The sequence below is a fragment of the Electrophorus electricus genome, chromosome 1, assembly GCF_013358815.1.
Source record: "Electrophorus electricus isolate fEleEle1 chromosome 1, fEleEle1.pri, whole genome shotgun sequence".
NCBI lineage: Eukaryota > Metazoa > Chordata > Actinopteri > Gymnotiformes > Gymnotidae > Electrophorus > Electrophorus electricus.
This window is the reverse complement of record NC_049535.1, coordinates 23,041,757-23,053,457: the sequence shown is the minus strand read 5'-3', so window position 1 is coordinate 23,053,457 and position 11,701 is coordinate 23,041,757.

Below are 11,701 nucleotides of genomic sequence, written 5' to 3'. Positions count from 1 at the left end.
AGTCTGTGCCGCCGTGACCAAACCGGGCCACAGCTCGGGCCACAGACTGGACCGGCCAAGTGACTGCCAGATTGATTCATGCGCAGTAAGACTGTAAATTAAATGTTGATTTAATTTCCTCTCCCTTCATCAGTGGCTCCGGCAAACTGCAGTCGATACTGTGGCACGCACAGGCATGTACAGCCTGTGGAATCATTCAGATAGAATTGGCTTCCCGAGGGCCAACAGCAGGTCTGTGCTTCGTGGCTACGCGGGGCTGGGGAAAAGCTCCCCAGAGCTGGAGGCCGTGCAAGAGCACAACGCCCTCTGTCTGGCAGTACCACTGGTTCCTACCCAAGGATCTGGCCCGAGGATCCGGGCCGAACCTGAAATGCTTGCCGGCTAGGCCCGCCCCATACCCGTTTCTCCATCTGGGTTGTCAGCCGTCCTGTCCTCATCCACGCTCTGTCATCTCAGCCATGCCACCTGCTCACTGTGCTCGATCTGCAGGTGAGGGGTAAGTCACCAGGCCCCCGACTCTTTCCCCCAGCCCTGTCATGCTGTCCGTTCACCACACCTGTGACCTGTACATGAACCCTAAGGTATCGGAAATACATTATCTCCTCCTTAAAGTGAAGCACAACCACAATTCTTTCCATTTGACAAGGAGGACACCTCCAATGTAAGGTTTACAGCAGGCCAGGGAGCCATTCCTAGAAAAACTGCCATGCGACATCAATGATGGGGGACTTCTCCCCACTTCATTCTTCCTTGTCCAGTTTCACCACCCATTTTCATTAGCCCTAATGGCATGGCGGCGGTTTCGGTGGCTCGATTTCAGTCCTGGTGATGAAGCCTAATGGGATGGCATTTAAAGCAGTAGTCAAAGTGTTAATGAGGGAAGGAGATATTCATCATGGCTGCATTAGGTGATACATCTAGAAGCTGACTTCATTAATTAAAGTTCACCTGAACCCATGGCTAAGCAGCATTTACCAAGACACATGATAAACTTAATGTACTAGAATAACAATAACAACAAAAAATTTCGGAATGCCTTCCTAGAAGTTTTCCAGCACACATTCAGTCACTTTTATATACTTTATATATACTTACTTTAATATATGCTTTCTTACTTTTCTACTTTTAATTTCCAGTTTACATTATAGGCCTAATAAGTGAATTGACTTCTGCCTTTTTGGTTCAAAACATGACGAGATTTATTCTTATTACTCATATATGGGAAAATAATTGTTGTAAGACATTATTTTTTAGCTGCTCATCAATTAACTTCATAATGTATTTTTTGTGCAACAGCAGACATGAAATTGCTTTCTAAGAGTATGCGGGGACAACATGACTATTGCTGCACCAACAACCTAGACTGACCACATGCCAAACTTGCACACTTGATTCAGTGTCTACTTTAGATTTAGTGCTGATGTATCCACTGCTGATCTGCACTCTAAATGATTACTCTGTAACCTCAGCATGCTATTGCCTACCTCATGCTGATTCTGTTTGGACATAACAGGGCTCAACCCGCCCCATCGCATTTCACATGGGCCCGCTTAAAATAGGCCATAAGTATCGATACAATCAGGGCAAAGTGCTGCCCTTTGCCTCACGAGATCTTTAACAAGTGCATTTAGGTGGGCGGTTACTGGCATACATGGAGGTGACCCAGCTGTGTTCCTGCTGCCAGGCCTGCGTGAAGCTGTGCTTAGCTGTTAGCTGTGTTCTGATGAAGTTGCCTGCTCATCTTTACCTACCACTGTTCAGTCAAGCCCAGGAGGGTGACTGGGACAGGACCACACCTGTGTTCTGGTTCGCTGTTTAATACACTGTGCAGTACAATCTTCAATTGAATGGGAGACGACTGGGCAATAACAGCTTAATATCACAAATATTTCTTTTTTGGTGTGTGTGTGTAGGGTGGTGGAACATTTGTTTAACTGAATCCAGACAACCTTTATATCCTTGTTCATGTATAATCAAAGGTCTTGAAAACCTGACTGTACACAGACCCCCAGAACACAAACATGGCTTTGAACACATACCCCCAGAACACATGCAACTTTGCTTTCTTCTGGTGTCACACAACCAGTTTTTCTTCTTCTCTCCTTCTGTAATTTCTCTTCATGTCTTATTCTTTTCTAATGGCAAAGCTAATGTAAGGTGAAAATTCTGTGAAATGAATTTTTCTATCATTTACTGTGCAGTTACCCCTAAGGTGCAGACTCTGAAACCCATCGAAAAGCCTGTGTCTCCAAAGTCCACATGGGGGGCGGGTGGATTTGTTCCACCAGGTCACGTACACATTCTATGTACGGTGCCGCTCCCTGGAGGATCAGCAGCATCGCTTAGGCCCGTGCTGCATCACTGACTGTTGCTAATGGACACAGGAGATTGATACTTGAATCTCTATATCATCTGAGTCGAGGGGTATGGAAAATGGCAAAGGCATTGAATGGAAGAGGCTCGGGTTGCAACACCCGGCCACTGCAGAGCCCAAGCCTCTTTCATTAAATTCCTTTATTATCCATTCCATTTCTATTCCATTGGAACCACAACATGCCCTGCCATTGTCTGCTTTTTTGTTATGGCTGCTCCATTTGACTAAATGCAGATTCAAGCAATGTTATGAGTCCCTGTACACAGGTCCCCTTTGGGTAAAAAATAAGTGGACTTTATTATTTGTTGGGTTATACCTGGAATGAAATACATGCCAGATCTTTCTGGCTTTACAGGGGGTATGTAGTTTAAACCATTCTATGCTGTAGTATCACTGGAAAGGGCCTTTTGTCTGTTCTCTTAGACTACAGGCATTCAGAGAGGTTTTCACTGACCTAAACAATGTTGTCAGAAGCATTTCACATTAGCTTAATAAAGGGAAAGGTCATGCTACCCTCCACAGCTGCATCTATCTCTTTCCATTCACTGCCAAATGCTGACTCAGACCAGTCTGAGGCACCTTCGTCATGAAGACATTCAATCTGCTCTGATCACATAGATGAGGAGCTAACGCCCACTGTCCCCACTCGATCTGTTTATCACCCTGTGTTCTCATCTCCCAATGCATGGAGAAAAGAGTAATACAAAGACTGCAGTAATAACACAAAAGACACTAAAAGAATAAAATAGAACTACATTCAGTAAAGGGAATTGCATTTTTGCATGAATGAGTGTGTAAGGGCGTCCTATAATAAGTTCTCATTTCCAATTATGGAGGAATACATTCAATAGCTTTATTAACATGAATTGGACTTCCCACCCCCCATAGATTCAGTGGCCTGTGATACACAGCCACATGGAGTGATCAATTTGGCTCCGTCCACTTAATAGTAACTGATGACTTCCCACTGCATTTGTCATTTGTTAATTAGGGCACATAGTCTGCTTAAATAGCCTTCCTGACACCCTGCTGCTCTGAAATTCGCTTAGGCCAGGGGATGGATCGATCGATCGCAAGCAGTTACAGTCTGCTCAGGTAGGCTTGTCTAAATTAAAAGGACACGCCCCGATGGAATGGCCTGGCTTTCCACTCCCAATGATTTTGCGCCCTGCAGTTCTCACCCCAAAAGGCTGTGCCTCTGCTCTCTAAACCCAGATATCAACTACATTGCACATGATGAACACTGGCTAGGGTTGGGTGCTTTTAAGAGTACCGACCGAATTATTTTGGTACTACCAAGTACCGATTCACGTCAAATCAATCGGTGCCAAAGTTTCGGCTCAAGAGTAACGAGGCCGCCACCTTGGACAGTTTCATTTCTCGGCCGTCATACGGCTGAGACAGAAGTCCATTCTGAGGACGCACCAGCGTGTCCGCCTTAGCCTTTCATTTTGCAAGAGTCTTTAGTCGCAACGATGGAACAGAGCCAGGCAAGCGGGCTAGCAAACGAGATTATAAATGACCAATAAATTACCAATAAGGGATGTTATGAACGACTGAACAGGCAAAACCTACCTAGCAATGATTCTTTTATTGAGACGCACCCACGGTCAGGGCAATGGCGAGCCCAAAACGCCCTCAAGTGAGGTTACATTTTTCAGAACTTAAGTATTAGTTAGGCGAAATGCAAAGCTGGCCATGGAAACACGTCTAACCCGAGGAAACAGCTGGTTAAACTCAAATTGTATCTAACAGCTGAAGATTGTACGTTATTTGGTAACCTGATAGCCAAGTCCCCCGCCACCAATGCAGTTAACATTAGCACCACGTCTGCAGTCTTTGCCGAAGAAACGGAACCATCCATCGATGACGAACATTTAAGTGAATAATTGGCAACTTCATCGACATCTTCAGGCAATTAATTATCTAGCTAATTGGATAAATTGTTGGAGAAAACGAGGCTTTTTTTTTGCTGTGTTAGTTGACGCTTATTTATTATTTTACTAGCTAGCCTGAGTCGGAATTCCTTACCATCATGCTATAGGTACGGTAAATGAACAGTAACGCTACATGAGATTTTTAAAGTATGGCTGAAGTCTTAGTATGAAACTAGTACGGCTTAATATTACAGTATACAAGCACTGCGGTAGTGGCGACATCAGTGGCTGGCAGCCCAAGGCAGCTCTGCCATAACGTGAAGCATAATGTTAATAACGCTTCTATATAACTTAAGTAGTATAAGGTAGTATATTTTTTTAATATAATAATTATTGTTGTTATTAGCTCGTCAGCCATTCTATCTTTACTCATTAAAAATGACAGGAACTGGAATCGGTTCATATGTGAACAGTACCAAACCATACTTGTGGCACGTGCTGCTTTTGCAGGCATGGCTGCTAATCACCTTATGTCTGTATTGCATTGGTCTCATTATAATGTTTGATAATTGTTGGCTTTAGTTTATTGCTGCTTCGTGATACATGCTGCTTAGCAGGCTGCAATGCTATGACTATTATTTGGGAGCATATCCGACTTTGGTGGCATTCTTTTGGAAGCCAGACAGTGCTGTATGCATCATAAGGCTTGGAAGTCGATATCGAGGTAGGTGTGTCAGGCTTGTTTTGGCATAGTCCAAGTAGATCTTCAGGAAGAGGCAATGAAACAACAAACAACAACCAAAAAAGCCACAAAATAACTCTCCATTGCAAAGTTACAGTCTGAGTTTCTCAATCTGCAACTCAGCTGCTTGATCATGTCAGATCCAAGGTCCATCTGGACCTCCTCACCAAATGATCATCCTATGTACACTATTCTACAGTGGCTAAAGGATAACCAAACCTGAGTTTCTAGAATATCTTCAGCTTACACTTAGCTGGCTTGCTTGGCAAATTGGACAAACATACCCCATACCCTATAAAATACAATCTGCTCAGCTGTTAAAGACTAGGAGTGCTGGCTTTTCTTCAGAGAAAAAATCATAAATGTGCCTCATGTGGTCTCTCTGTACTAAAAACTCCTATATTCTTTGGAAAGTAAATTTCAAGATAAAGCCAAACATCCTAAAATCTTTCTGCTGACACAGAGGCTTATATTAATAGGGTTTTACAAAGGATCCCACAGAGAAATGGTGGATATGTTCCAACTTTTGTCAGTGCCCACTCAGAGTAAGACTTCGAAAACCCAGTAATTCTCACTACTTATGCTGGCCTGATTTACACAGGTTTATGGCACAATTATAATTTTTTTGGACACTTTTTTTAAAATTTGTCACTGTGGGCCATGCATCATTCGTTTCAGGCTACCTGAAGCCCAGCCACTGAAGCTTAAGTCTTTAACAATGATGAAGGGGGCCGCTGATCTTTTAAATGGAAAATTCCATTACAATTGCCTTCCAGATGGCTCCTTTGATAAAACCAAAAATATCTGTAGCTGCTGCTGTGGTGAATTTGTTTATCACCAAAGTACATTGAGTCTGAAGTATCATTTTCAAGCAAAACCACTGATGCTGGCAATGCCAGTAAAATCAGTAAGAGCATTGGAGGACATCTTCAGTAGACTACTCTAGACTGTGCTCATGGGAGAATTATGGATAAATCAAGGAGCAGCAAACTAACAAAAGTGATAGGAAAGTGGATTGCAACAGTTTGCAGGCCCATTCAGACAGAGGAAGATGAAGGCCTGAGGATATATTTCAGATTGCATCAAGCAATTGAATGTATGAATTACCCTTGAGAGATACCATGATAACAAGGTGAAAATATTCATAAGTGTTAAGCCAGCATTCTAGTAATTTGATTACAGTTCTTGTTTAAAACACCTGTTGCTTTACCCAAGAAGAAAGCTTTATTGATCTGCTGTGCTTTCTTGGTACTTCTTATAAAAGTTCTACATTGACATTTTCAATAATTAAAGTAAAACAAAGGAAACTATTTTACTAAATGGCCTGTCTATAGCCTATGTCTCAGAGATGTTACACTGCAATGAAGGTGAGACAATTTGAAAATAATGTTACTGAATTACTGAAAGGAACAAATGTTACTGAATTACTGAAAGGAACATATATTCTGATTAAGCTAATTAACTGTTAACTGTGCTTTCATTGTTCCTATGAAATTCTATTTAAAATGTACCAAGATCATCCAAACACCATACCATGTATGCCGAAATATGCTCTGTGTGGTCTGTGAACATCTGTGATCTCTCAGAGATCAGGGTGATCAAATCCCAATGGTCACTTTGGCCCTGCCCGACCACAAATGGTTGATAGTTAGTCATGAATGTGAATCTACATTGTACCAGCTGTGAGTTCCTGTAGCTCTTGTGGGTGGGGTGATACCAGTATGTGTTTAGAGTCAGTGGTGACAAACTGTTCTTGACCAAGATAAGAGTGAAGAAAGTCTGGGGGCTAGAGGGTTTTTGGAGAAGAGTTGGAGTGGACTAGAGAGTGGAGTTAGGTTTCGATAAACATCTCCTGTGGGTTTTCTCTCTCTATCCATCTATAGGTAACAGGTAGTATTTTCTATGCTGCATCTCTGTTATTTATAGTATGATATGTATTGCCTCATTACAGTATCTAACCAATTATAATTTATAACAAATGGGCTCCAATCTATGTAGTACATTTATTACTTTAACCACATGTAATTCTAGCCGAATGGCAAACCTCTAACAAAGCAGGCTGTTTCAGCATTAAGTAAGTTCATAAAGTTGGTTGTGCATATCTTCATCACTTATGCTGGTCTATGCAATACAATTTTCCCCTAACACCTAGACGTTTCAGCTAGGATATACCTCGTTACTGTCAAACAAAACAAAACAGTTGCATATCATTGTGCAAAACTGAGCACACAATTGTGTTCAAAAGATACAGGAAAGTAAATTAGGTTCTGGAACCCTTTTCTCTATCTGGAGGTTTCATAAAACCGTAAAATTTCTCCAATCAGTCCTGAGCACTTGGTTTCCTGTAAAAGCTCAGGCTGTCTTAGCCATGGCTTTGTTCATTGCTTGTTTCAGAAAAGACAAATTGGATGTACCAGGGGTGTCCAAGCCTTCTGCCAGAGGTCTGTGTGGTCTGCACAGGACAGTACCAAACCTAATCTAACACACCTGGCTCAAATTTCCTGATGCTCTTGAAACTGTTGATGAGCTGGTTCAGGTGTGTTAAATTAAAGTTGGAATGAATGTCTACAGAGCAACAGATCCTGCAGAGATGGCTACCACTGGGACAAACATAGATAAGTGGTTACTTTATACATCACCTACCTATATATAAATATATAAACAAAGAAAGTGTGTGTGTGTATATGTATTTTATATATGTATCTTATATATATATATAAAATATGTGTGTGTGTGTATGTATTTTATATATGTATTTTATATATATATATATAAAATATGTGTGTGTGTGTGTGTGTATATGTATTTTATATATGTATTTTATATATATATATAAAATTATATGTGTGTGTGTGTGTGTGTATATGTATTTTATATATGTATTTTATATATATATATAAAATTGTGTGTGTGTGTGTGTGTGTATATGTATTTTATATATGTATTTTATATATATATATAAAATTGTGTGTGTGTGTGTATGTATTTTATATATGTATTTTATATATATATATAAAATTATGTGTGTGTGTGTGTGTATATGTATTTTATATATGTATTTTATATATATATATAAAATTATATGTGTGTGTGTGTGTGTGTATATTTTATATATGTATTTTATATATATATATAAAATGTGTGTGTGTGTGTGTGTGTATATATATATATATACACACACACACACACACACAGACACATATATGTATGTGTATATATAAATATATTATTTATATAAATTACAAGTAAGTAGATATATAAATACATAAATGGAGCAAACACTCACAGGTATTCTGCTGTGTATCCTTTATTCTGCTGTGTGGGATCACACTACTGCAATCATCCAGCTGAAATATAGGCAGATATTATGCAAGCAGGCAGCGCTTCACCTTACAGCATTTTGTTCCCGTGTCACTCACAGCAGGACACCTACAAATCTTCGTTTTAAGGGTGCCATGGTAGCGCTCTGCTACAGACAGATCAAACTTGCTCAGGGACGTGACCTTGCTGGTGCCCCATGATGAGCAGTACATCACTTTAACATTCACCTCACATGGCAGTGTTTACAGCTGGCAAGAGTGTATTCGGTGGTGCACTCAGAACCACTCTTCCACTCTTCTTACTAAATTCCATTCCTTTCATAAAGTGAGAGATTAGCTGTGTTCATGACCGGGTAATATGCTGTGCTTGCATTGTCTGGATGTTTTTATTCTGTGTTTATTTTATGCTAGGGGGAAAGTTCATTTTGTCTGCATTTACAGGAGATGCTTCCAATCTTTTATGATGCTCTTATTGTAAGATAGCTTGAATTGCATTCTACATTTTGCACTCGATTGCATAAAGCCATATCTTCTAGCAGTGCTTTGCATATTTACAAACATTTCAAATCATTTGGATGGTAAATGTCTTTTTCCTTTAATAGTAGATACTGTTATCACAAATGTGCTTTGATGTTTTGCAAAACTGCTGCATTATAGGTTGTTTAAGTTCTCTGAACAACTCTTTCTCCAAGGCATAATATTGATTTCCCTAGTGTGTCTTGATTACAATTCTCTGGTTTGAATAATATAAAACCTTCTCTTGTTTTATTAGTGCTAATCAAATTCAGCACATGGTCTTATTAATGCCTGATAAATGAAACAGCGTCCTTAAGAAGGAAATTAATCAATGCACACCAGGTCAATTCCTATTACATTTTGTGGCTCTAAGCTAAGGGGTGCTCTAAAAACAGCTAACCAAACTTGTTGCAGATATGAGGTGTTCACAGCTCTTGCTGGCCTGTACAAGGGCAGTAATTGTGAAATGTAAGCAGTAATATCAGGGAACAGCTGCAGTGCCATATTGCACCAAGTAACGACACAGAGTGCCAGCTGTGGCCAGGTCTATACTATTAACTGCCCACCTCAATTACTGTTCAGGTTCCCTGGCCAAAACATCAGATCTCTCACCCATGTGTTTAAGTAAACCGCAGACCTGGCCCTGGACACTCGGCACCGCCAAGGAGTTTGACAGAACCCCTGGTATGAGATCTGACCACATATTGACTTTGAATCAGTAGATATTGAGCAGGAATCTGAGGTGCAGTCTACTAAAATCTCATCAACGACTTGATCTGTATGGTTGCTGGGAATTGGGAGGATATTTGAAAAGGACCTACAGCTCACAAACACTCTACATTGTGTGTCCATTCATGTTAGCACATTATTTTTACAGACACACTCTACAGTCATATTTGTCAATCTGACTGTTTCCCAGAGGCTTCATTCACATTTGGCAGACACTCTTATTCATTGTGAATTACCTATTTATCAGTATGGTCCTCCCTCAGAATTGAACCCATGACCTTGGCATTACTAATATCGTGCACTACCTATTCTACCAGTTGGACTACAGGAACTCTACAACTGCCAAGTTTTATAAAAGCAGAGAAAGGCTTCTTCTGACCTGGATTTTCTATGTATGGATTCATTTTATAATTGTAAAAAATTTTTTTTACTGTTCATCACTTTCACATAGACATAATAGATCGATTTCTTTGCTGTGCATATATGCATTATATATGCATTATTCTCCCACCATGGCTCTCTGCAGGGCCACTGGGAGGTTTTGCACATATTATGCCCTGTTGTAAATTTCCCAAATGGGCAACGTCAGCTCTGCCCTTTAGCTTCACAATGTGAGCTCCCAAGCTCACTTTTTGTAAGATATAATTCAATGCTTTTACCCATCTCCGCTCTTTAAGGGAGGTTTCAAGGAAACTTGTCTGTCTGTCTCCACATCATTTTAACAGCTCGGTCATGATATATTGATGACAATGTGGCCAGTGTAATGCTATGCTGGAAAAAGAAGAGACATTTAAAAAATTCCATACCATCTGCTGATGGGGCTTTCAGGGAACCTTCCTGCCCCTTCACAAACTCAATTTTAGCACTGTGGTGCTGCTGTGACTCTAAAAAAGGCTTCATAAAGAAACAATGGACTATTTCCAAAGTATTCTACGCACTTCAGGCAACAGGCAATGTTCAAAATAATATCCCCTTAGCTCCAACTAATGTCATAATGATTATTTAAGCAGTTCTCCAACAGCTGGGTAGCCTAATGAATACTATTCATTTCAGGTGTGGGGATCTTATCGGCAAGGGTAATCTCTTACTGCCATTATCCATATGGCGCCAATATTATGTTCCCATTCAATCAGTCTCAGTCATTTAGCACTCTGTATTTACAGCATCAGAGGGCTGGTTCTTTTACTGTTTAGAGCGCATTAGAGCTATCAGTGTGGAGACTCACCTGGATGGAAAACCCATTTAGTAAATATGTACCCATTAAGTAAAAATACCCTCAAGGACATGGGGTTTTTGGTAAAGCAGAAAAGTTCACCCAAGTCACAATGGCATTAACAACATTATCTCCATTCCTAAAAATAAACTTTGTTTAATACCTGTGGTTGCTTCGGGGGAAAGGTGTGTTAAGCCCCCCCAACAGCTCTTCCCTGCTACACCTATTTGGAAAAACATCTGACAGTGTGAGAACATGTGCCAGTTGCTCTGCACTGTTTTGCAGGGTTGGTAGATTTAAAATGCCTTTCCTAAAGCCTGGACCATTTACTGAGCCTTGGGTCAAACCAACTGTTAGGCTACAGCAAATGACAGCACAGAATCTATATTCGCAGACTGCATGGTTCAATAGATGAATTTCTATGCTGCCCTCTAGAGAAACTTCATGAGAGAATTTCTTGTAAGGGCAACAATTATACCTCAGCCTTTCTTTTATGGAGTCGAAATTTGCAGATGCATCTCAAGCTGTTATCTTAGTAGCAGGGTACAGTGCAGCTGTGCCTTTATGGACATCGAGGCTGAGTCAGACAGTAGGCTAATCTGGACCCATTTCAAAACTTCTAAGGGCACAAGATCTGTCCTCTCAAGCTGCTTCCGTCTGTTCGCATTACTCTCCTTAATGTCTGGCACAGAGCAATTTGGCAAGGACACCAGCTAGACTGCTATCAGACAGTCTGTACGAGCATGCGCACTTAATGAGGTAGCATAGACTTATTCAATATAAATTGATGCCTCAATGAAAACTTCAATGGGCAAGTGCGGGGGGGAGGGGGGGTTGAATGGGACGGCAATGGACAAATTTGTATTTGCTGCCATCTAGTGGTAGAGCTGCAAGACTGCATGTAAGACCATGACGTCATTATTTGAAGCT